Source organism: Puma concolor, chromosome B3 (assembly GCF_028749965.1).
Source record: "Puma concolor isolate L17-30 chromosome B3, mPumCon1.1.hap2, whole genome shotgun sequence".
Taxonomy (NCBI): domain Eukaryota; kingdom Metazoa; phylum Chordata; class Mammalia; order Carnivora; family Felidae; genus Puma; species Puma concolor.
In genome coordinates, this window is record NC_141672.1 from 75,880,281 (window position 1) to 75,905,268 (window position 24,988).

The window sequence follows — 24,988 nt, forward strand, 5'->3', positions numbered from 1 at the left end:
ATGACCTGAGCTGCTAAGCTAAAGTCTGATGTTTAACTGAGCCACCCAAGCACCCCAAACTTTCTTAATCAACAGACTAAACACCAATTACTCAATGGCTGTACTGCCACAAGGAGGTTCTTCTAGCCATCAGCAGACCTTATCACTACTGCAAAGCCATTTGGAAAACAAATGGTTTTTTTGCTTTTTTAAACAAATATGTTACATAACAAAATATGTTCATCAATTAGGAAAAGGACTCAGTGGAATTTGCTCGTTCTAATAAAGGTACCAAAAGGAACAGACATGGATGAAATGGATCTGGGTGCCAACTTGCAGACCTATAATATTCAGGGTTTGTATTATGCAAGTATTTTTATTAACATAAATGGCACCATACTCTATGTATTGTTCTGCAACTTCTTTTCCCAATAACGCATTTTGAGGCTCTTTTCTTGTTATTATGCATATAGATTCACTTCATTATTTTTAACTGTATGGAATATAGACTTATCAGAATTTATTATACCACTTTTTGCTATATGATTATGTCATTTCCAGGGTGTTATAACCCCAATCGCTGCACCAACTTTTTCCTTTTTAATCGTAAAGTTAATATATGTGTATTTTATTGTAAATTTGGAAAATACAAAAGCATAATGAGAAAACAGGTAATCACCCAATTCCCATGAACTCAGATATTCACTACTCACTAGTGAGATACTTTCTTAGAGATTAAAAAAAATCATAATTTGGTAACAGCTAATTGACAATCAGGCTACATTATACTGTTTTGCAATAAACAAGGTAATAAATTATGCCTTAAATATATCGAGGATTTGGATTATTTAGGTTACTGATTGAAGGATTTAGAAAGCAAATGACTTATGAATTTCATGTTAGTGATGGACGGTATTCTACATTTTATTAAGTTTTTATCCCTTTTTTGAATAGAGTTCTTTTTTATAGAGACAAAGTTACCATGACTTTTAAGTCATTTCTAAGACCCATATGGAAATTATAATAGCAATAGAGGTTATTTTAAAATTGCATTAAAAAAGTTATTTATACTTTGTACTTATCATATTTCTGGTGATGTATCTTGGAATTTTTATGGGTCTTCATATTTTTATGAAAATTAAAAATGTTTTTAATACAGTATTGTCTAAAACATGCAGCATAAATTTTGTGAAATCTAAGTGGTGCGATATAAAAGTTAATAATCCATATATTATGAGCAAAATTTGTAATATTGGGGTTTTCACCAAATTTAAATTAAGATTTGCATAATTTCAGTTGATGAACTAAAAGAATTGTGAATTATTTTTACTCCTGCCACATGGTGGCGACACTTCAGCTTGTAAGGGAAGCAACCAGGACATTCCTTGTTAGCTTGTTGTGTTCTACCTTGTGCTTCATGAGAATATCTGTAAGAAATATTGGTTACTTTTCTGCTATTATGTTTAACGGCCCCTTAAAATTTTTCAAATTATTTTATGCATCATTATAGTAGCTTTTGTTAAGAGTTGGTACCAAAGCTCATGCTGCAAAGTGTGTATCTAAATACATAACTTGGGGCACCTGGGTGGTTCAGTCGGTTAAGCCTCTGACTTCAGCTCAGGGCGTGATCTCAAGGTCCATGAGTTCGAGCCCCGCGTCGGGCTCTGTGCTGAGCCCTGTGTCTCCCTCTCTCTCTGACCCTCCCCCATTCATGCTCTGTCTCTCTCTGTCTCAAAAATAAACGTTAAAAAAAATGGAAAAAAATACATAACTTATTTTATTTGTAACTTTTAAACAGATCTTAGCTATAATTTGGTGCCATGAAGAAGGCCAGACGACTGCCTTGATGTTTTATTATTAATTTAAAGAAGAGCAATTGCTAAATATTATAGATAATGCTAAGAAAATAAAGAACAGCATGAAAACAGAAATGTGCTACAAATTTGTAAATATATGGGGTCTGTAAATCAATTCCTCATTTGCTCCCACTGGGAATTTCCCACCTTGAATTATGAAAGACTACAAAGAATATATATTTCTTGTAAAATGCAACTGACTCACATTGGGGCTTATCTTAATAATGATCTTGTAAGCAAATACTGGCACAAGATTCCAACACCCTCCTTTGCTTTTTAATAATGTTAGCAATAATGAAGGTCAAGTGATGTCAGGTAATTTGAATAGAAAAAAATTGTAAGCAAATGGAATCATCACATCTGAGATGCCATACACATGTAAAACTCAATGTGTGACCAATGCTGTATTCATCATGCATGTAGCTATGCTGTGTAGAAGTCATCTTTTGGTAAGCCATTTATTTGACTACAGTTGATTAGGAATACCTACAGTAGTAATTACTCAGTAAAGAATGTTTCATTAAAAGTTAAAACTATTTCTTTCAATATTGCCCTGTTGGTGGATCGTAAATTAATTGGACTGCCAAGTGAACGGAATTGGACCACCAAGTGAAGAGATTAACGATTCAATATGAATTTGTGTTTGAACAAAGGAAAAATAACAACGGTGAAAATTATGCACAAAATAAAAAACATCAAGCTGATGAGTAAAATCCACTACCACATATATATTTTTCATCTCTTCAATTCAAAACTGATGATATAGTTTCAGCAAAACTTCACGTATAATATTTAATGAAAATCTTTAAAGTTTTATTGGTTTTAAAATTTTGCACATGTTTCACTTGTATTTTTTTATTGTTGGTACAAGCACAATAAGCATACAGAGTTTAAACACCATTTTATGTTTCTACATGTTTAAATAATATTATGTTAAAAGTAGTGCAGTTAACACTGGGGTCTATGAAAATTATTTGTCCTTTAAAGGAGCTATACCTGACTCAGGTTGAGAAACATTGCTATGAGGTTGGGAAGTCTGAGGTTCCTTTTGCAGATTTCCCCCCTGTTTTCTGGTTCTACCACTGTGGCCAGAGTGCCTGGCGGGGAATGTGGCTGGAGCCCACATCATAACACTTAGTGGCAGGAGGCAGGGGCTGGGGAGCACTGTGTAACTGCTACATGGAGATAGGTGGCCAATACTCTGAGCTGGGGAGTCCTGATGTGCAAGAAGAGGTCAGCATCTTTACTGAGTGGTTTTAAGAATCTTCCTCTCCATTTCTCTCTTTCTTTCATTTGATGAGATACTGCCTGAAACATTGACAGGCAAGCACTGCCTGTGTAAATCAGTTCAAAATAAAGTTCTCTGTATTTTAGAATTTATGGGACCCAAGGATTCTGTTCACTCTCCTTTTGGTGTTCTTCTCCCTTTGGAAGACTGAGTCTAAAACAAGAAATGAGACTTTTGTTCCTCATACCCATAGTGTACCTTTTAGTTTCACTGTCTCTGAGAGGAATCTCAGTAGATCCAGACTGATGGTCTCATCTTTAAGAGGAAGGTTCCCTGTGTGCCTCAACTGCTGTCTCCAGGAATCTTCCAAATCACAGGTCAGCTGCAGTCACAAGACCACCAGTGAGCCCCTAGGGTCTTCTCTGCTTTCCTTTCTGCCCATTTTCACTGTCTTCTGAGATCTGGGATAAGGACAAGCACTTTAGAACTGCTGGACTGTGCTGGTCAGTTTGGTTAAGCAGACAGTTGTGTTTCCCAGAATCTCCTTCCACATGTAGTTCTGCAGTAAAGATGGCCAAAAGATGGAATAGCATGTGATCTGGAAGACAAAAGTGAAAGAGTTACAATTCCTCTTACAAGGTCACGGTGGTCAGATACAGAGGTACTAGGCAGGTCCCAAGTTGTCTTTGTTCTCCTACATTCTATGTCCAGCTAATCTTTCTGACTCTTGACTTCCCTGGCCAACAGTGACGCCAGGCCCATCATGAGATGCTTGGCCTTGGGTCCACATAAGAGGTAGCTACAGAATTGTAACTGATTCTATCTTGGAGTTACAGTGGTTCTGCTAACCTGGCTGACCTCTAAGTGATAACAATTTTTGGCCCTGGAACTGATTTGGAGGAACAGAACTTTAAGGATGGGAAGTTAGTATTGATTCTCTGATTTTAGTAGGATTAGTGACCCCACTGGCAATGGTAAATGGGACACTAGTAGTTCCTGACATTGGGGTGTATGGAAAAAAGGAGTTGGGTTACCAGATCGCTGTTGCCATAGAACAATTTAGTAGAAATAAAGAGTAGGAGGTGTGGGTTTCTTCTGAGTGCCCATAGAGAAATTGGAGGAAGAAAATAATGAACTTACCTTTTCAACCTTTTCAACTCAAGGTCCAGGAAGGAACTGCAAAGTTTCTGTGACTGCTTTGATAGAAATCTTTATTTCTCATAACCGCCGGGTTGGACATTTCTGAAAACCAAACCCAAAGGCTAATCTTGTGGGTAGCTGGATTATAATACCAATTTAATTCAAGGTCTCTTATGGTTAAAATTAAGGCATTGATTGGGATTGACGTAGGCTCCTGAAAATAGCCACATGTGGGCAGATTCTGAGGAAACCAAGGTCTTGCAGCCCCTCAGTCTTCCTTTTCCAGAAGCTGACTCCCTCCCTTATTTGGGGAGTTTAGTCCCTCCTTACTTGAAGAATCTATCCTCTGGATAAATGCTGAGACTCTTCGAGAGCCAGCCTCAACATCTTTCATTGTTCCTATATCTAAAACCGGGCCCCATGGGGACAAGTACAAAATAATGAGGTGTCATACATGCTAAAAGAATTGTAAGATTTTTCTAATTTATATGGACAAAGTTTATCTAATCTAAAATTTTAGTTTATAGAATTAAATTTTTTTTAATTTAAAAAAAATTAGAAATTTTCCTTTTTCCTTTCCCACAAAAGACCTGCAGCCATTTGCCAAGGTAAATGCACTGGGGAAGGGAAAATACCTAGACTTTTTGGGGATTTCTGGACACTGGCTCTGAAATGATACTAAGTCTTGGAAACCCAGTATGCCACTCTGTCCACTTATCAGAGTAGGGGTTTATTACGGCCAAATGATTAATAGTATTTTGGCTCAAGTATATCTCACAGCGTATCCAGCTGGGCTCTGAACTCACCCCATGGTTATTTCCCAAGTTCTAGAGTGTCTAATTGAAAGACACACACTCAGCAAATGGCAGAATCACTGTAACTGTTGTCTGATCTATGGAATGAGGACAAGTCGAAGACATTAGAATTGCCTCTGAATTCCAAAATGGTAGATGCAGTAATACTGGAGAAACTGTAGACATTAATGCCTCTATAAAGGACTTACAAGATATAGCGCTGGCAATTGCCAGCTCATCTCCATTCATCTCATCTATTTGGCCTGAGTGGAAGGAAGATGACTCTTGAAGAATGGCAAAGGATTACTGTGCATATAACGAGATGGTGAATAGAATTGCAGCTGCTGTTCCAGATGTGGCTTCATTGCTGGATTAAATCAACAAATCCTTTGACATTTGACTCAGGCATTGATATGAAAAATAATTTTTTTCTTCTGTATACCTGCTAGCAGAGATTACTGGAAACATTTTTTTTTTTTTTTTTTTTTACCCAGAAGGTCCAGCAGTATACCTTCATTGTTTCACTTTAAATATATGTCAGCTCTCTTCACCTTGTCCTATTTTGTTCCGCAGGGATTTGATTGCATTGCCATTCCACAAGACAGCACATGGATCCACTACGTTGATGGACCAACTGCTTTAGACACCTTGGTAAGACACATATATGCCAAAGGGTAGGAAATACATCCAAGAAAAATTTAGGGGCTTGCTCCCTCAGTGAACATTTTTGGGTTTCCATGCTCTGGGACAAATTGAGATGCCTCTTGCAGGATGAAGGTCAAATTGCTACATCTGGTCTCTCCTACTGTTAAGAAAGAGTCATAATACCTGATGTGCCTCATTGGATTTTGGAGACAACATATGTCTTACTTGAGTGTGTTGTTATAGCCTAGACCTATTTACTGAGTGATGTGAAAGGCTTCCAGTTTTGAAAAGGGCATAGAAAAATAGAGCTGCAGGACTGGTGGTCCCAGTCCCCCAAATAGATGCACTCTTACCAGAGGACACAACAAGGTTTCCATAAACCAATAAGTCACAGCTGCTGTGTAACAAACTGCCTCAAACTTTGGTGCCTTAACACAACACTTTATTATCACCTCTTAAAGTTCTCTGGGTTGAGTGGGCTCAGCTGTGTGGTTTTTGCTCAAGGTCTTTCATGTGTTCATGGTCAGTTGTTGGCTGGACTGATGTCATCTGATGTCTCAGTTGGGTGTGACATCTTTACGGCTTCTTTGCTTACATGATGGAGCTTGGGATGGGGGTGCTGTTCTGAAATTGCTGAAGGCTGACTAGCCATCTTTCTCTCATTTGGCTTCCTCTTATCATGGTAGTATCAGAACAGCTCACATGACGGCTGCCTTCCCCCAGAGCAAGTATTCTAAGAAATCAAGACAAAAACTGCAAAGCTTCTCCCAACAGAGCCTCAGAAGTCATGTAACATGATTTCTACCACATTGTACTTACAGTCGAGTACCGATTTCAAGTGGGGAGCAGGGGGTGGGGTGGGGGCGTCCACACAAGAATCTGAATACTGAGAGGTGTAGTTCATTGGAAGACCATCTTTGGAGACCAGTTATCACAGTTGCCTTGAAAATTTCCTGAATAGACAGATTCTTACCTTAATAACGATTCTCTTTACTAACAAATATTTATGGGAGAATACATAGTGTGTGAGAGCCTTAGAGTAAGTAGAAGAAATAGAGAAGGCATTGCACCTATCCTCAAAGTTTGTACATTATACCGTGAAATATTCATATTAGCACTGAAGCTTAGGGCAAGCTGGGAGTCCCAGAAGTGAGAATTAATGTACTGGTACTGATGGACAATGTGTGTATTACAGCTCTCTGAGGTGAAATAAATAGATTGATAATGGCCCTCTGTACATAGTTGTATCAACAATAAAATGATGGAATACTTTCCTAGCTGAAAATTTTTACAACCCAGTGATTCTTAATCTGGTAACCAACTCATTCCTCAGAAGATCTGCTTACCTCAAAAAATTGTTTATGAGGATACATTGGAGTGTCAGAAAGGACCTTGTAAACTATGAACAGTGATACAAATGTATGAGGCTGCTTTTAACTTTTCAAAAAGGACAAATGATAGAGGTGATATAAATATTTGTTGAATAAATGAATTAGAAGGTAAAATGCATTCTTGAAACAAATTTAATAAATGGTTAGCTGAACCATTGTCTCTTTTCAAGTTATAATATTATTGCTTACTCAACCTTATTATACTTGACATTTCTTGGGGTTTTGTGTCTTAATCCTTCTTTTGTCCTAGATATATGGCTTGATGAGAATAAAGCAAATGAAGGGGAAATGGAAGAGAGACAGTGTCATGTGTAGGTGATAAATAACATCATTTATTTTTTTATACATGCATCAGATCTTACTCATTTGTTGAATAATTCAGATGAAGTCCTAGGCTTCTTGATGCTATATTCTGGTGGATATACAGATAAAAAATATGCCAACACATATATAATATGATGTCTGCTAATGATGATTGCCATGAAAAAATGTGAGACAGGGTAAGGGGAAAGTGGGATGGGTTGGAGGAGTACTAGCTGTATAAGACTGAAGGAAAGACGTATCTGATGAGGTGGCATTTGAGCAGTGATCTGAATCATGGGATGAAGGGAAACATTTGAAGCAACAATATTCAAGTAAAAAACCCCAGAGGTGGAAGCCTGCTTGGGACACTCAAGGAACTATTCTAGGGGTTAAGAGTGATCCCAGTAGAGGAAGAAAGGTGAAGGAAAGATGGGAAATATTCAGTAAACTTGAGAGTCTTCTACTTGTCATGTTCTGTGTCATGTTGGGAATATCGAGGTGAAAGAGACATAATCCTTGCTCTCAAGAAATTGAGTATCCTAGAGGAAGCAGGCAACAAATATAAAAATGTACAAGGAGATAAGTGCTATTTTGGAAGTATGTACAAATTTCAAAGGGAGCCAAAGGACAGAGACTTTAAATTTGCCTAGACCTTAAATTAAGCTTTAGAGAGGAGATATCAGAGGACCATGAGGAGGAGGTGGTGATGAGGTTGGAAACTCCAAACAAAGAGAAGAGTAGAGAGAAGGATGGAGATAAGAGATGTGTTAACTCATGGCATTTCTTGAATTCAGTATTTTGGTATATCTAGGTCAACATTGGTGAGAGATGTGTCAGGAGAGGAGGTTGAATTGGTAGCTAAGGGTGAATCATGTGTGGGCTTGTGCCAGGCTAGGTCTAAAAAATTGTGAGAAGTGAAGTAAAATATGTAAATCTGCCTTTTACACAGAGCTGTGAGGTAAGATAGTATCATTAACTAAGGTAAGAAATACAGAATCAGAAGAGCTTGAAGTAGAGGAGGTGAGATTATAGGTTTTAGGATTATACATTTTATATTGCTCAAAGGTCATCTGACCAAAAGGAAGTGGGCTGTATACATAGGTCTGAAGCAAAATCAAGATTAGAGCCTTGATAGTCATTAGCACAGGTATTAGTTGCAATCCAAGTGTGGACAAAGAATTAGAGTAAGGTTGGAGCCAGAAAAACAGCAGCATTTAAGGCAAGAAATAGAGGAGAATTGACTCTAAGAATCCTGTAGTATCACTGACCTTATAGTGTTTAAAAATTTTATTAATAAGCCTAACTTGTCAAGTAACCGTGAACTTGTAGGAAATAATTATAACTCATCTTTTTTGGTGTATTCGTATTTCCAGCAATTGTCCCGGAGCTTTGTACATGGGATACTTAATGTATGTGTATTCACATGAATGGATGAATAATTAATTAATGAAGGACTCTCTGGCTTGACATTTCTGCTTGATGCTTCCATCTTTTAGTGTGACATTTCATAGCAATTGTTCTATGTGTCTTTTTATTTTTATTACTTTTTTTATTGTACAAGGAACACGCATTTATTAAAGAAAAATTAGAAAGAGGAAAGCTAAAACAATTACCCTGAATTCTACTACGAGGAATAACTGTTATTAACATTTCATGTCTATCATTTTAGACCACTGCAATCAATAGAAATACAATGTGAGCCACATAAATAAACTTTTTAGTAGCCACATGAAAAGAAGCTATAAATAAATATATAAAATTAATTAAAAAATTTATTTAACCTGATAAACCTCAAATATCATTTCGACATTAGTCAATAAAAATATTAATGAGATTGTTTACATTCTTTTCTTCATACAAGTCTTTGAAACTTGGTGTATATTTTACACTCACAACACATCATAATTTGGACACATCACAATTCAGTGTTTAAGAGCCACATGTAGCTAGGGGCTATGTATGGACAGCACAGTTCAAGACTCCTTTTGATGTATAAATAATGACATGACTATATTTAAATTGTAATTCTCCCTAAACAAAATGCAGGTCACATGAAACCTACAGTTTTGTAACTTTTTATAATAACTGTTTAGTTTTAGAACAGTTTTAGATTTACAGAAAAGTTGTGAAGATAGTACACATACTTTCCATATACTGCACACCCAGTTTCCCTTACTATTAACATCTTACAGTGGTACATTTGCCACAATTAATGAACCGATACTGATATATTATTATTGACTAAGGTTCATTCTTTGGTAGATTTACTTTGATTTTACCCAACGTCCTTTATCTCCTGCAGATTCCCACGAGGAGACCACATTACGCTTAGTTTTCATGTCTTCTTAGGCTCCTCTCAGCTATGACAATTTCTCAGATTTTTCTTATTTTTTAAAATGTTTTGTAAATTGAAATTTTATTATATTTCAGAGAGAGAAAGAGGGCATGAGCAGGGGAGAGGGGCCAAAGGGAGATAGAGAAAGAAACCCAAGCAGGCTGCGTGCTCTGTGTGGAGCCCAATGCAGGGCTTGATCCCACAATCTGGGATCGTGACCTGAACCAAAATGAAGAGTTGGATGCTCAGCCAACTGGGCCACCCAGGCGCCCTTCAGATTTTTCTTATTTTTGATGATTTAGACAATTTTTTTAGGAGTATTAGTTAAATATTTTGCAGATGTCCCTCAATTGGGATATTTCAGTGATTTCCTCATGATTAGGCTGGGGTTATGGGTTTTTTTGGAAGGAAGACCACAGAGGTAAAGTACCATTTCTCATCACATCATATCAACAGGACATGCTATCAACGTGACAGCTCTGTTGATGTTGACCATGGTCAGTGAGCTAAGGTGGTGTTTGTCAGGTTTCTCCACTGTTGCTCTTTTTAAATTTTTTTAAAAATAGTTTATTCACGGGGCACCTGGGTGGCTCAGTTGGTTAAGCGTCGGACTTTGACCTAGTTCATGATCTCGCCATTCCGGAGTTCAAGCCCTGCGTCGGGCTCTGTGTTGACAGCTCAGAGCCTGGATCCTGCTTCAAATTCTGTGTCCCCCTCTCTCTCTGTCCCTCCCCCACTCATGCTCTGCCTCGCTCTCTCTCAAAAATAAGTAAACGTTAAAAAAATTTTTTTTAAAGTAGTTTATTCATTGGGATGCCTGAGTAGCTCATTCAGTTAAGCATCTGACTTCGGCTCAAGTCATGATCTTGCGGTCTGTGAGTTTAAGCCCTGTATCAGGCCCTGTGCTGACAGCTCAGAGCCTGGAGACTGCTTTGGACTCTGTGTCTCCCTCTGTCTCTGTCCCTCCCCTGCTTGCACCCTGTCTATCTCTATCTCAAAAATAAATAAACATTAAAAAATTGAAAAAAATTAATAGTTTATACATTTATTTTGAGAGAGAGAGGGAAACTGATCAGGAGAGGGGCAGAGAGAGATGGAGAGAGAGAGAGAATCTTAAGCAGGCTCCACACTGTCAGCGCAGAGCCTGATGCAGGGCTCAGTCTCACAAATTGTGAGATCATGATGTGAGCCAAAATCAAGAGTGGGATGCTTAAATGACTGAGCCATCCAGGAGTCCCAATCTACTGTTGCTCTTTTGTGACCCTTTCCATACTGTCCCTTTTGGAAGGAAGTCACTATGTGCAGTCCACACTTGAGGAGTGGGATATGTGGAGTGTCTGTATCAATTATTTAGAATTCTTAAGGATGGGAGATTTGTCTGTTTTGCCTCACTTATATATACAATAACTTATATATATCAGTGACTGTTGGGTACTTATTTTATACCTTGGGTTATTGGGTTATTACTCAACACTACTTTATTTTGTTGCTCACATTGTTCCAACTTTGGCCACAGGGAGCTTTTTTAGTTGACTCTGATGTCCCCTTAACATAACCCCATCATAGATGGTGGTGGTTCTTTTCTTTCTTTCTTTCTTTCTTTCTTTCTTTCTTTCTTTCTTTCTTTCTTTCTTTCTTTCTTTCTTTCTTTCTTTCTCTTTCTTTCTTTCTTTCTTTCTTTCTTTCTTTCTTTCTTTCTTTCTTTCTTTCTTTCTTTCTTTTCTTTCTTTTCTTTCTTTCTTTCAACACTATAAGATGCTTCAGGCTTATCTGGCATATTCCCTGCCCCAGCCCTGGAATCAGCCATTTCTCCAAGGAACTCTGGTTCCTTTTATTGAAACGATATTAGAAACCAACATCCGAGATCTAGGCATGCTTGTTGCTACTGGGCTATCCTCAGAAACATCAAACACACAAATTAGGTTTTGAGAGACAGTGAGTTGAAAAGGTAGAGATGGGGAGGAAACTGTTTCTGGAGACGCAGCTAGCAGGCACAGGATTTGGGGTTTTGGAAAATCACAGTCTCACAAGGAATCCAGAAGTTCTAAGCAAGCAAGATTCTTTGAAGAGACACAGTTGGGAGATTAATCTGGCAGCACTAAGCAAGGTGACCCTAAGCAGGAAGAGTCTGAAAGGGAAGAGAACAGTTAAATAAATGTTCAGTGTAATAACAGGTACAGTGTTAAATTTGTCCTTTCCCCTTATCACCCTGGATGATGTGTGAGGAAAGGGCTGAACAATTGATCTAATCTGAACAGTCTGAGGAGTCGTAACCTGTCTCACCTGCAGGAAGCTAGGAGTTTATGTAGGTCTCTTTTGATTGCAAGTGATAGAAAACCCATCTCAAAATAATTTATTAAAAAGAAAGAAATTAATTGTGTTGCATTTTTGGTGTCTTTCCTGTATCCCTTTGTGCTTATGACTTCAGTGCACATTGTCCCCTTCCTCTTGCCAGAACTTGGGTTTCTTTGCCTAAGGACTTTCTCTTACTGCACAGCCTGCTTGGCAGACATAAGTGCTGGGGAATCATTACTCATATTCCCGGGCACTGAGTGACACACAGGATTTGGGGTATCAATACCTTAGCTCCTCTGGCCCTCAGGTAAGACAAATTGAGGCAAGTGTCTCATATGGGTTGTCAGATACTCCGTGGTAGGATGAAACTCTGGGTGTTCATAGTGGCAGTTGACTTGAGACTACATACGCCCAGCATTTATTTATTTGTTTGTTTGTTTTTCTCATTTTTTAAAAATTTAAGTTTTAATTAGTGAACTTACTGCATAATATTGGTTTCTGGAGTAGAATTCAGTGATTCATCACTTCCATACAACAGCCAGTGCTCATCCCAACAAGTGTCCTCCTTAATGCCCATCACCCATCAAGCCCACCCCCCACCCACCTCTGTCCATCAACCTCAGTTTGCTCTCTATCGTTAAGAATCTGTTATGGTTTGTTTTCCTTTCTCCTTTTTTTTCTTTACTCCTTTCCTATATGTCCATCTGTTTTCTTTCTTAAATTTCACATACGAGTGAAATCATATGGTATTTGTCTTTCTCTGACTGACTTATTTCCCTTAGCATAATACATTCTAGCTTCATCCATGTCATTGTAAGTGGCAAGATTTCATCTTTATTGATGGCATAGTAATATCCCATATATATATATATATATATATATATATATATATATATATATATATATATATAAATAAAATATACTACCTCTTTATCCATTCATCAGTCAATGGACATATGGGCTGTCTCCATAGTTTGGCTATTGTTGATAACACTGCTATAAACATTGGGGTGTGTTCACCCCTTCAAATCTGTATTTTTGTGTGTTTTGGGTAAAATACCTAGTAGTGCAATTGCTGTATCATAGGGTAGTTCTATTTTTGACTTCTTGAGGAGTCTCCAAACTGCAGACTCCAAACTGCAGTTTTCCAGAGTGGCTGCATCAGTTTGCATTCCCACTAGCAGGGCAGGAGGGTTCCCCTTTCTCCAACTCCTTGCCAATACCTGTTGTTTCTTGTTGTTAATTTCAGCCATTCAGACAGGTGTGAGGTGGTATCTCATTGTGGTTTTGAGTTGTATTTCCCTGATGATGAGTAATGTGGAGCATCTTTTCATGTGTTCAGCCATCTGGATGTCTTCTTTGGGAGAGTGTCTATTCATGTCTTTTTCTCATTTCTTAACTGGATTATTTGTTTTCTGCGTGTTGAGTTTGATCTAGTTCTTTAAGGTTTTGGATACTAATCCTTTATCAAATATATTGTTTACAAATATCTTTTCCCATTCCCTCAGTTGCCTTTTAGTTTTGTTGATTGTTTCCTTCACTGTGTTGAAGCTTTTCATGTCGATGAAGTCCCAGTAATTCATGTCTGCTTTTGTTTCCCTGGCCTCTGGCAACATGTTTAGTAAGCTACTACAGCTGAGGTCAACGAATTTCTGCCTCTGTTATAGGATTTTGATGGTTTCCTGTCTTACATTTTGGTCTTCCATCCATTTTGAATTTATCTTTGTGTATGGTCCAGAAAGTGGTCCAGTTTCATTGTTCTGCATATTGCTGTCCAGTTTTCTCAATACCATTTGTTGAAGGGACTATCTTTTTTTCCATTGTACTCTTTCTTGCTTCTCAAAGATTAGTTGACTATATAGTTGTGGGTCCATGTCTGGGTTTTCTATTCTGTTCCACTGATCTATGTGAATGTTTTTGTACCAGTACCATACTGTCTTGATGGCTACAGATTTGTAAGATAGCTTGAAGTCTGTAATAGTGATGCCTCCAGCTTTGCTTTTTCAGGATTCCATTGGCTATTTGGAGTCTTTTGTGGTTCAAAAAATTTTAGGATTGTTTGTTCTAGCTCTATGAAAAATGCTGGTGGTGCTTTGGTAGGGATTGCATTAACACACATGACCTTCACTGGCTGACTTCCCTTTTTGTCATTCTTCCCACAGCCCCTGCCAGGCATCCTGGGATCACCTCCCAAGTAAATCTCTTACACTCAAATCCTTGTTTTCTTCTGGAGGAACACAAGCTAAGACAGCTAGGGTGTACAACTGAAAAATCCCAGGTAAATCTCTAATCACTGCAGAGTCCAAGGGCCCAAAAAATGTTGAGAGAGCTCAGTTTCACTCCCTCTTTTCGGAATCATGCTCTTCCTTTGTGGTGGGAAGAGGGCTGCTGGCAACTGTAGGTTTATATCCTATCCTCTTCCATCCCCAGCAGTATTTCCAAGAGTTTCATATTAAGTTTTGGGATGTGGGCTTGGGGCAGGCACCCATCCTTGAACCAATCATTGTGGTCGAGAGATGAATTCTGTTAATTGGCCAGGGAGTCCAAGGCCGGGGTAGGAGGAATCAGGGCTTGGTTATCCAGGGAAAATCCAGGTGTGGTCATGAGAAAAGGGGGAATGGATGTTGGGCATGTCAAGGAGAGAGATGGATATCTTGATCAGCAATGTGATCATCTTTAGGCACCAGATTTCTAGGTGAAAATACTGTTGAGGTTGGGATCTTGTAACCACAACTGTTTCTTTGAACCAGATGTGGGAATATTATTGCTAGAACATTCATCAGCTTCCACTCTAGACCCACCAGTGCCACCCACCCTGCCTTCTGTCTACCTTTTCCTGTGTTGTGGGTTGTTTTCTCCTAAGTTCCTGGAGCAGGTAGCTGTTTCATGCTGAGCCCAGGGGGTTTTTGTAAGGTTCTTCCTGTCACTCCTCTCACTGTGGAGTTCTCTAACAGCACAGAAATAGACACCTGAGTCTGTAGACATCAAGCCTGTGATAGTGAGCTTTAGGGCTTTGTTTCCTTTCTGATGTGACACAGAATATCGTCCTTTCCTAGTGTTTGTGCTAGCAGAATAAAGATTAATGATTTCAGTCATGTTTCCATTGGAAAGCTGTTGAAAGAAGCTCATCACATAGTAAGTGTAGCTGAGTGTGAAAATGCAGTCCAAGGTCACAGATTGTTTCTCCCGTTTATGCACTGAACTTGGATATTGAGTGATGCTCTGTGTTTTGCTGGAACCTGTAGAAAAGAAGAAAAAAAACCAACTTAGCTTCTGACATTGCTCCCAAGAAAGCTGTCACAAATAGCAAGGGTTTCATCCAGAAAACAAAGTGGAGAGAAGCACAGTCAAGTTCTCTTCTAACTTCTTTCCCAAACCCCCTCTATCAGGTGCCGACTGCAGGGGTGGTGGGCCGTTTACCAAAGTGGATGAAGGCCACCACTGTGCACAAGAGAGTGGGAAGTCCAGACTGCATCCTGGGGCCCTTCCTGCTGGTGAAATGGCTCTTGTTCTGCCTGTCACCTGCCAGGCCCTTTTCAGTGTCCCTGGAACTGAGTGGCTCTGTGGCCTTGCTTCTATAGGGCTGGCAGTGGGCCTTCTGCATACGTAAGCTTAGTCACACTTCCTGCTTTCTGTGTCTGCCTCCTGCCTCTCTTCCTCCAGGGCTCTCTTGTCTAATTGATCGATAACATGTCATATATAGTTTATCATGAAGAAAACTTGTCCAATGTGGACATAACCAAAAGGGAGAAGTAGACAATAAAATCCAACCATAATCTCATTACCCAGAGATAACATTTTGTTCTAGTTCTTTCAGTATTTTTTAATGCAAATATGCATACTCTAATGGAATTGGGATCAAATTAAAAATACTTTTGTGTTGAACATTATGATATGAATATGCCACCAGGTTATTCAACCGTATGTGAAAATATGATTTTTACAGCTTCATACTACTCTGCTGCGTAAGTATACCTTAATTTGTTTGAATATCATTGTTTGACATCATTTTGGTTCCTCTTTTATCTGTTTTAAATAAGATTTGGTGGACATTGTAAATATAAGTCTTTGCAATTCTGATAATTGATTTGTATATTAACTATGTTATTTCAAAGTTTTGAATAATGAAAAATTCAAACATCCACCAAAGAGTATAGTGCAATGAAAGAGCATGTACTCATTGTCCAAGTTCTACAATTATCAAGTTATGGCCAATATTGTTCATCTACATCATCATCACCTTATATATCTATACCTCTTCCAGTTCTGGTTAGATTAAAGTAAATCCCAGACATCATGGGGTTGTGTACTTTACTCAGGAGACACGTAAGGTCAAATTGTCTTTTCAGCTGTGTGTGTGTGTGTGTGTTTTGTTAGTATTGTTGATAAGCAGTGACTAGATCTATTGTTTGAATGGGAGCTGGTTTGCAAAATGATGATATTCTAATTATATCATCTCTACTTCTAAAAGTAGTAGTTTTCTACTGCAGTTTTAAACTGAAGTATTCCTATTAAAATAATTTTTCCTTGCCAATTATTTGATTAACTTTGAGGTTAAGTGTAGGATTCTTTCCATTCATTTATCAGTTTGTAGGATAATGAGCTGATTCGCCTCTAGGGTGACCAAACCATCCCTGCTTGCCTGAGATGGAGGCGTTTCTCAGGACAAACACCAAAATAGTCCCAAGCAAATGCCAGGCAACCAGGATAAATCCCCAAAAGTAATTAATGAGGATTGTTTTATAAACTCATGGGTTATAACATACTTGATGTGTTTTAGTTGATTGGATTCATGGTCTCAGTGATGTGGGAATTGTCCCATCTTTACTAGCAGAAATCTTTTCAGGCTGGCTCCTGAGTCTTTGTGACGTGGCCTCTGTAATCTGTGCTAGCTTCTAGTTTTCTGGGAGGAAAAGATATTCTAGGCTCATTTGTACACTTTCTCCCCCAGCAATGGAATCAGCTATCTGTGATTAATGATAGATGTGTTTTCCTTTTGCAGTTCTAATGTTCTTATTATTTTACTGCACTTGTTAAAACGTTTAATGAAAAAGGGGTGCCTGGGTGGCTCAGTCAGTTAAGTGTCTGACTTCGGCTCAGGTCATGATCTCGGGGTTCATGGGTTCGAACCCTGCATCAGGCTCTGTGCCAACAGCTCAGAGCCTAGAGCCTGCTTTGGATTCTGTGTCTCCCATGTCTCTGCCCCTCCCTGGCTCATGTGCTCACTCGCTGTCTCTCTCAAAAATAAATAAAAACAAAAAATTTATTAAAAAAACATGTCTAGTTTAATGTAGAATAGAAAGAATAACATTGGAAATCTTTGTCTTTTTCAAATTTTTAGGGGAATGCTTTTAACATGTCCCTTTGAAAACAATTCAAAGATTCCCTAGGTCAGGTGAAGGAAGTTCCCTTTTCTCCCTAGTTTGTGAAGAAGTTTTAATTAGAAATACATGTTAAACTTGACCAAATCACTTTTCTGTATTTAGTGAGAGAATTTTATAGTTAATACCTTTTATGTGTGATATGTTGCACTAATATTAAACCTTCCTCATATTCCTGACATGAACCCTAATCCATCATGGTGTATTAGTATTACTTTTTAATATCCAATGCCAGTTTGATAGTATTTTTAGGAGCAGTCATTGTCTTTCGTAAGTAATACCAGTGTATAATTTTCATTTGTCATCTATCTTTGTTTATTTTTGTCATTGTGGTCCTCTTTGTCTCATAAAATGTGTTGAGTAGTAGTCTTCCTGTTTTTATTTTTCTCAGTAGTCAGGAATGGAAATTATTGGTCTTGGGTTTGATGTAACTTGCCTGCAAACCATCTGTTTGTTTAGAGTTTTAAATTTCTTTAATGTGCATGTAAATTTAAGTTTTCAAATTTTCTTGTCAGTTTTGCTAGGCTATAATTTTTAGAGAGTTTTACATTTTGTTCAAGTTTTCAAATTAATTTGTATGAATTTATTCCTTGCATGTTCTTAAAATTATTTAAATTTTTACCGAGTCTGTAGTTATGATCTCCCTTTACATCATATTTTTCTATGTTCTTTATTTCCTTGATAAATTTTATTAGAGAATTGCCCCATTTTGATTCTTTTCAAAGAACCATTTTAAATGGATTCTTTCCTTTGCTTCTTTGGCTTAATTTCTTTAATTTTAGCAACGATTATTACCATTTTTGTCCTCCTACTTTTGTTGTTTACTCTTACTCTCTTTTAAAACTTTCTGATCGAATTTTTAGCTCATTCCATTAGTCTTTTTGTTCTGGTATATTTTTAGGGTATAAAAAGTTCTCTGTGTGCTGCTTAGGTTCCTTGCTCAAGTTTTAAAATGTAGACCTTTCATGATTGTTCCATTGTAAATATTTTAACAATTCCATTATAATTTGTTTTCTGGTTCATAAATTGTTTTTTTTTAAGTTCATTTATTTGTTTTGAGAGAGAGAGAGAGAGAGAGAGAGCGAGCTAGCCTGTGGGGAGGGGCAGAGAGAGAGAGAGGGAGAAAGAGAATTCCAGGCAGGTTCCTGGCTGTCAGTACAGAGCCTGATGCAGAACTTGAACTCATGAACCTGAGCCAAAATTATGACCTGACATCATGACCTGAGCTGAAATCAAGGATCGGACCCTTAGCTAACTGAGCTACCCACGCGCTCCTGGTTCATAAATTATTTAGCAGTGCATTTCCTCTGATTTAAAGTTGGCTCTTTACTAATAGTATCTATGTTTATTCATTGTAGTAAAGGAACATGATATGTATGATATTTATTCTTTAATACTTATTGATATTTTCTTTTTTTGTGGTCAATATTTCTGATTATTTAAAAAAAATTTTTTTAATGATTATTTATTTTTGAGAGAGACAGAGACAGAATGAGAGTGGGTTAGGGGCAGAGAGAGAGGGAGACACAGAATCGGAAGCAGGCTCCAGGCTCTGAGCTGTCAGCACAGAGCCCAACGCGGGGGTCAAACTCACAAGCTGAGATCATGACCTGAGCCGAAGTTGGACACTCAACCGACTGAGCCACCCAGGCGCCCATCTGATTGTTTCTTAATGACAAATTTCTGAATGTAGACTTATTGAGTGAAATAATTTTTATATATTAACAAATTAACTTTACAATGGCTGCACAAATTGATATTTCTGTAGTGTTTTCTACAAGTTTTATTTTATGACCTCAGCATTTAATGTTTACAAAATTATTTAATAATTTGTAGAGAAGAAGTATTACTTCTTTGTTGTTTTCATGTGCATTTGTTTAGCAATGAAGTCGGATTCCTTTCATATTTGTATTTGTTATTTCTTTAACTTGGAAATTATTTGTTCATAGCCCTTGCACTTTTTTTTAGAATTGGTATAAGTTTTCTCTAATTTCTTTGCAATAATATTTTCTTTTTAAAGGAGATTAAACAAATTTGTTCATAAAAGATCATTGTCCCAGACTCCAGTGCTGATTCTTAACCAGATAGGTAGGCAGCTGAATGTTTATTTTGACAGTTCCTGAGCTCCTTGAACTAATCATGTACTTGGGCCCTCCCAACCCTCCACTTACCATCACCCTGATGTATCTTTACATGTAAACTACAAAACCTTGTGGCGTTTATCCAGGCTGTTTCTGAGAACTATTTCAGAAAACCCTGAGATGCTGGCTGCTGAAATTGTCATTCCAGAAGAGTCAAACATGACATGAGTACCAGTGGGTACATGTAGAGGTTAGGGTGACCTGCTCAAGACAAGGAACAACTTCTTCTGACCAAGTTATTCCTCCGAGAGGGATTTGTTATAAAGGATGAAGCTTTATAACCACTGTCATAAAGAGTATCTTACCCAAAGACATTATAATAAAATGGGGAGCTTCTCCAAGTGGAGAGGTTTGCAAGCTTGGGATTGGGTCTAAGACAGGTGTTGGGAAAAATACCCTTGCAGGTGAAGGAAAGGGTTGCTCACAGAGGTTCCTAAAGTTTAGGAGAATTTTAAAGAGATCCTGTCTTCAGTGACCTCAATATTACTCAGGCTTCTAATTTTCAGCTTCGCCCTTTATTGTCCTAAGTTCAGGCCTCTCACCTGTCCACAGAGAATGTCAGCTTGTTCTCATTCCTCTGAGAGTTGTGTTAGTGGGCACGATTGCCCCCTGGAGGCCAGAGAGAGGAGCAGCCTCCTTAAAATATTCTAGGGCAATGGTTCTCAGGGCTGGGGGCACATTAGAACAAATTGAGGAGTTGTAACAAAAAGTACTCAGTCCTGGGCACCCAGACTACTGGGGATGTGGGGACACATTCTAGTTAACACCATGTTTACACTTGAGTGAAAAAATAAAAAGGAAATAAAAGCAACTGACCTGAAGTAGATCTAAACATAACCAGAAGCACAATTACTAATAGTAATGAGCAGAGTAATAAAAGGTGTCAGAGGATGGAAAAAGGAAATACTTTACCTGTACGTTTACTGGTCTTGGAGGTTATTCCTTTTAGCAAATCTCACCCTGTGACTTGGAGCTTGAGTGTGACAGATTTTTGGTGTGTATTTGTGATGTGCCCACAAAGGGGCTCATTTTCATCTATAAGTTGACTGCTGATTACCCAAGTTGGCCTCCTAATTCTTAGACCTTACTTTTCACTCAGCTTTCCCTGGGTTCTGGGTGGCTGGAATATTAGTAGGGGCCAACATCACTGAGCTCTCAACTGAACTTCATCAAGGGCTTGGCCTCAGTGCCTAGACTAGCTTTTTGAGAGTTATTCTTCAACACTAGCACTAATTTAAATTTTACCTTTTTAAGTCATAGAATCACAAAATAAAAGTAGAGTTAAAGGGCCTTTAGAGGCTCCCCAGGCAAACTTCCTTACTTTCAAGATCTGGAAAAAGCCATGAGAGCATTTTGTTTTGGCAAACAAACAAGCAAACATAAAATATAGCTACCATATTTAGTGCCTCCTTCTTGATATCCTTGCCTGACTCTCTCATACTCTGAACTCGTGGGATACAAAAACTCCAGGAATTCTCACCCTGCACTCCCTGGGAATTCTGTATATTTCTAGTCATGTACATAGAATTTTCCTCCCACTGTCTCTACCCAAAAGAAGCAAAACACTGCTAGGGGTTCTACTGACTTCGTCTAAGTTGTTTCTGGGTGTTTCTAATTCTGGATGTAGAAACATACTGGATGTAGAACGGTTGGGAATATATGGAGGGAGGAGAGACAGTCCATGAAATACCTCTTAGGTCTCTGCCTGAAGGCCAGACTTTAAGTTATGAAGTGATTTTCTGCATGGTCCTGGTGTCCTGGTGTGCATCAGGGAGGGAAATCCGGCAATGTGTTTCTAGATACATTTCTATCTGCCTTATATTAAGGGTTAGCAGAAATCTGGAGTTTAAGGATACTGCTAGTGATGTCTTAGAAGGGAGTAAAGAATATGTTATTGGGAACTGGAGGAGGGAAATCCGTATCAGGTGGTGACAGAATGCTTTTTGAAATTGCCTCCTATAGTTATGTGGAAGGTTGAAGTCGGTTGTGGATCTGGGGAGATTTCTAAGCAATGTATGAAGGTTTTACCTGGTTTCTTCTTGCTGCTTTTAATGTAATGAAGACAAGAGAGTTAAATGGAGGAAACCAAGCGTGGATGAATCTGTAAATTCTCAATCTTTTCTAATGGAAAAAGATGCTAAATTTAAGATAGTGTAGCATGAAGGAAAAATCTGACAGCGTGACTACATAACCTTTCATCAAAGCCTCAGAAGGATTGAGGGGTGGGGATATTCATTCATACAGGAGCTCTTTCAAGAGTTTTGGATGTGACCTCCAAAAATGATTTGTTGAGATTTTGAGAGATTGAAAAGTAGAGATAGGGAGGAAACATATTTTGGGGAAGCAACTAGCAGGAGCAGAATTTTGGATTTGGAAAAAGCACAGTCTCATAAGGAATCCAGAAGCCTTAAGCAAGCAAAATTCTTTGGGGGGACACAGTAGAGAGGTTGATCTGGCAGCCCTAAGCAGGGTGACCCTGAGCAGGGAGAGTCTGAAAGGGGAGAGAACAGTTAAATGTTCAGCGTAATAACAGGTACAGTGTTAAATTTGTCCCTCCCCCTTATCACCGTGGATGACGTGGGAGGAAAGGGCTGAACAACTGATCTAATCTGAACGGTCTGAGGAGTTGTAACCTGTCTCCCCTGCAGCAAGCCAGGAGTTTTAAAAAGTAGGATTGAGGGGCGCCTGGGTGGCTCAGTCGGTTGAGCGTCCGACTTCGGCTCAGGTCACGATCTCACGGTCCGTGAGTTCGAGCCCCGCGTCGGGCTCTGGGCTGATGGCTCAGAGCCTGGAGCCTGCTTCCGATTCTGTGTCTCCCTCTCTCTCTGACCCTCCCCCGTTCATGCTCTGTCTCTGTCTCAAAAATAAATAAACGTTAAAAAAAAAAAATTAAAAAAAAAAAAAAAGTAGGATTGAGGGGCGCCTGGGTGGCTCAGTCGGTTAAGCGCCCGACTTCAGCTCAGGTCACGATCTCGCGGTCCGCGAGTTTGAGCCCCGCGTCGGGCTCTGGGCTGATGGCTCAGAGCCTGGAGCCTGCTTCCGATTCTGTGTCTCCCTCTCTCTGCCCCTCCCCCGTTCATGCTGTGTCTCTCTCTGTCTCAAAAATAAACGTTAAAAAAAATTAAAAAAAAAAGTAGTATTGAACTATTTTGTTTGGTTAATTTGTTTCACCCAATGTTGTCTATATTAGTGTTCCTAGTTAGGTCTCTTTTGATTGCAGTGAGAGAAAACCCATCTCAAAATAATTTATCAAAAAGAAAGAAATTAATTGTGTTGCGTTTTTGGTGTCTTCCCTGTATCGTTTTGTGCTTATGACTTCAGTGCACACTGTCCCCTTCGTCCTGCCAGAACTTGGGTTTCTTTGCCTAAGGACTTTCTCTTACTGCACAGCCTGCTTGGCAGACATAATTGCTGGGGAATCATCACTCATATCCCTTTCGCTGTCCTCTACGAGTGACACACAGGATTTGGGGTATCAATACCTTAGCTCCTCTGGCCTCAGGTAGGGGGAGTTGAAGCAAGTGTCTCACATGGGCTGTCAGATATTCCGTGGTGGGATGAAACTCTGGGTGCTCATAATGGCGCTGGGCTTGACAATACACATGCCCTGATTGAATGATTGATTGATGGTTGATTTTTCCCATTTTTTAAAATTTAAATTTTAGTTAGTGAATTACCATGCATTATTACTTTCTGGAGTAGAATTCAGTGATTTATCACTTCCATACAACACCCAGTGCTCATCCCAACAAGTGCCCTCCTTAATGCCCATCACCCATCTAACTCATCTCCTACTCACCTCCCTCCATCAACCCTCATTTTGCTCTGTGTCATTAACAGTGTATTATGGTTTGTTTCCCTTTCTCCTTTTTTTGCCTTTACCCCCTTCCCATATATTCATCTGTTTTCTTTCTCAAATTCCACATATGAGTGAGATCATATGGTATTTGTCTTTCTCTGATTGACTTATTTCACCTAGCATAATACATTCTAGCTCCGTCCACATCTTTGCAAAGGGCAATATTTCTTTCTTTCTTTTTTTTTTTTTTGATGGCTGAAAGAAAATACTACTCTTCTTTGTCCATTCATCAGTCGATGGACATTTGGGCTCTCTCCATAGTTTGGCTACTGCTCATAATGCTGCTATAAACATTGGGGTGCGTGGACCCCTTCAAATCTGTATTTCTGTACGCTTTGGATAAATACCTAATAGTGTAGTTGTTGGATCATAGGGTAGTTTAATTTTTAACTTTGAGAAGCGTCTATAATGTTCTCCAGAGTGGCTGCACATGTTTCTATTCCCACCAGTGGTGCCAGAGGGTTCCTCTTTCTCCACATCTTTTCCCAAACCTGTTGTTTCTTGTGTTGTTAATTATAGCCCTCAGACAGGTGTGAAGCGGTATCTTATCATGGTTTTGGTTTATATTTCCCTGATGGTGAGTGATGTGGAGCATCTTTTAATGTGTCTGTTAGCCAGCTTGATGTCCTCATTGGAAAAGTGCCTATTCATGTCTTCTGCTCATTTCTTAGCTGGATTGTTTTTTGGGTGTTGAGTTTAATTAAGTTCTTTATAGATTTTGGATACTAACCCTTTATTAGATATGTTGTTTGCAAATATCTTCTTCATTCCATAGGCTGCCTTATAGTTTTGTTGATTGTTTCTTGTGCTGTGCAGAAGGTTTTTATCTTGATGAAGTCCCAGTAGTTCATGTTTGCTTTTGTTTCCCGACTCTGGCAATGTATCTAGTAAGAAGTGCTATGGTCTAGGTCAAAAAGGTTTCTGCCTGTGTTCTTTTCTAGGATTTTGATAGTTTTCTGTCTCACATTTAGGTTTTTCATCCATTTTGAAGTTATTTTTGTGTTTGGTCCAGAATGTGGTCAAGCTTCATTGCTCTGCATGTTGCTATCCAGTTTTCTCAACATCATTTGTTGAAGAGACTGTCTTTTTTCCATTAAATATTCTTTCCTGCTTTGTCAAAAGTTAGTTGACCTTATAGTTGTGGGCCTGTTTCTGGGTTTTCTATTCTGTTCCTTTGATCTTTGTGAATATTTTTGTCCCAGTACCTTATTGTCCTGATGACTACAGCTTTGTAAGATAGATTGAAGTCAGGGATAGTGATGCCTCCAGCTTTGCTTTCCTGTTTCAGGATATTTTTTTTGGCTATTCAAGGTTTTATGTGCTCCATACAAATTTTGGATTGTTTGTTCTAGCTCTTTGAAAAATGCTGGTGATATGTGATAGGGATTACATTAACACACATGCCCTTCCCTGGCTGACTTCCCTTCCTTTCTCTCTTCCCATTGCCACTGCCCTGTATCTTGGGATCACCTCCCAAGTAAATCACTTGCACTTGAATCCTTATCTTCTTCTGGAGGAACACAAGCTAAGACAGTGTGGGTGTACTACAGAAGAATCCCAGTACATCTCTAATACTGCAGGATCCAGGGCCTCAAACAATGTTAAGGGACCTCAGTTACATTCCTCTTTTCAGGATCATGC

At 38.7% G+C, this 24,988-nt stretch overlaps 1 protein-coding gene and 1 long non-coding RNA gene across 10 annotated transcripts in view; one reads left to right on the forward strand and one right to left on the reverse strand.

Annotated features, from left to right (window-relative positions):
- Positions 1–24,988, reverse strand: part of LOC112855941 (T cell receptor alpha chain MC.7.G5-like) — a 167,161-nt gene that overhangs the window by 100,812 nt on the left and 41,361 nt on the right. The window lies entirely within an intron of this gene.
- LOC147580085 (uncharacterized) overlaps positions 1–24,988 on the forward strand; it is a 323,282-nt gene that overhangs the window by 98,338 nt on the left and 199,956 nt on the right. For all 9 annotated transcript variants that reach the window (XR_015252516.1, XR_015252521.1, XR_015252519.1 and 6 more), the window contains exon 2: positions 5,571–5,648. This is a non-coding gene — a long non-coding RNA (uncharacterized LOC147580085). The remainder of the gene's footprint in view (positions 1–5,570; positions 5,649–24,988) is intronic.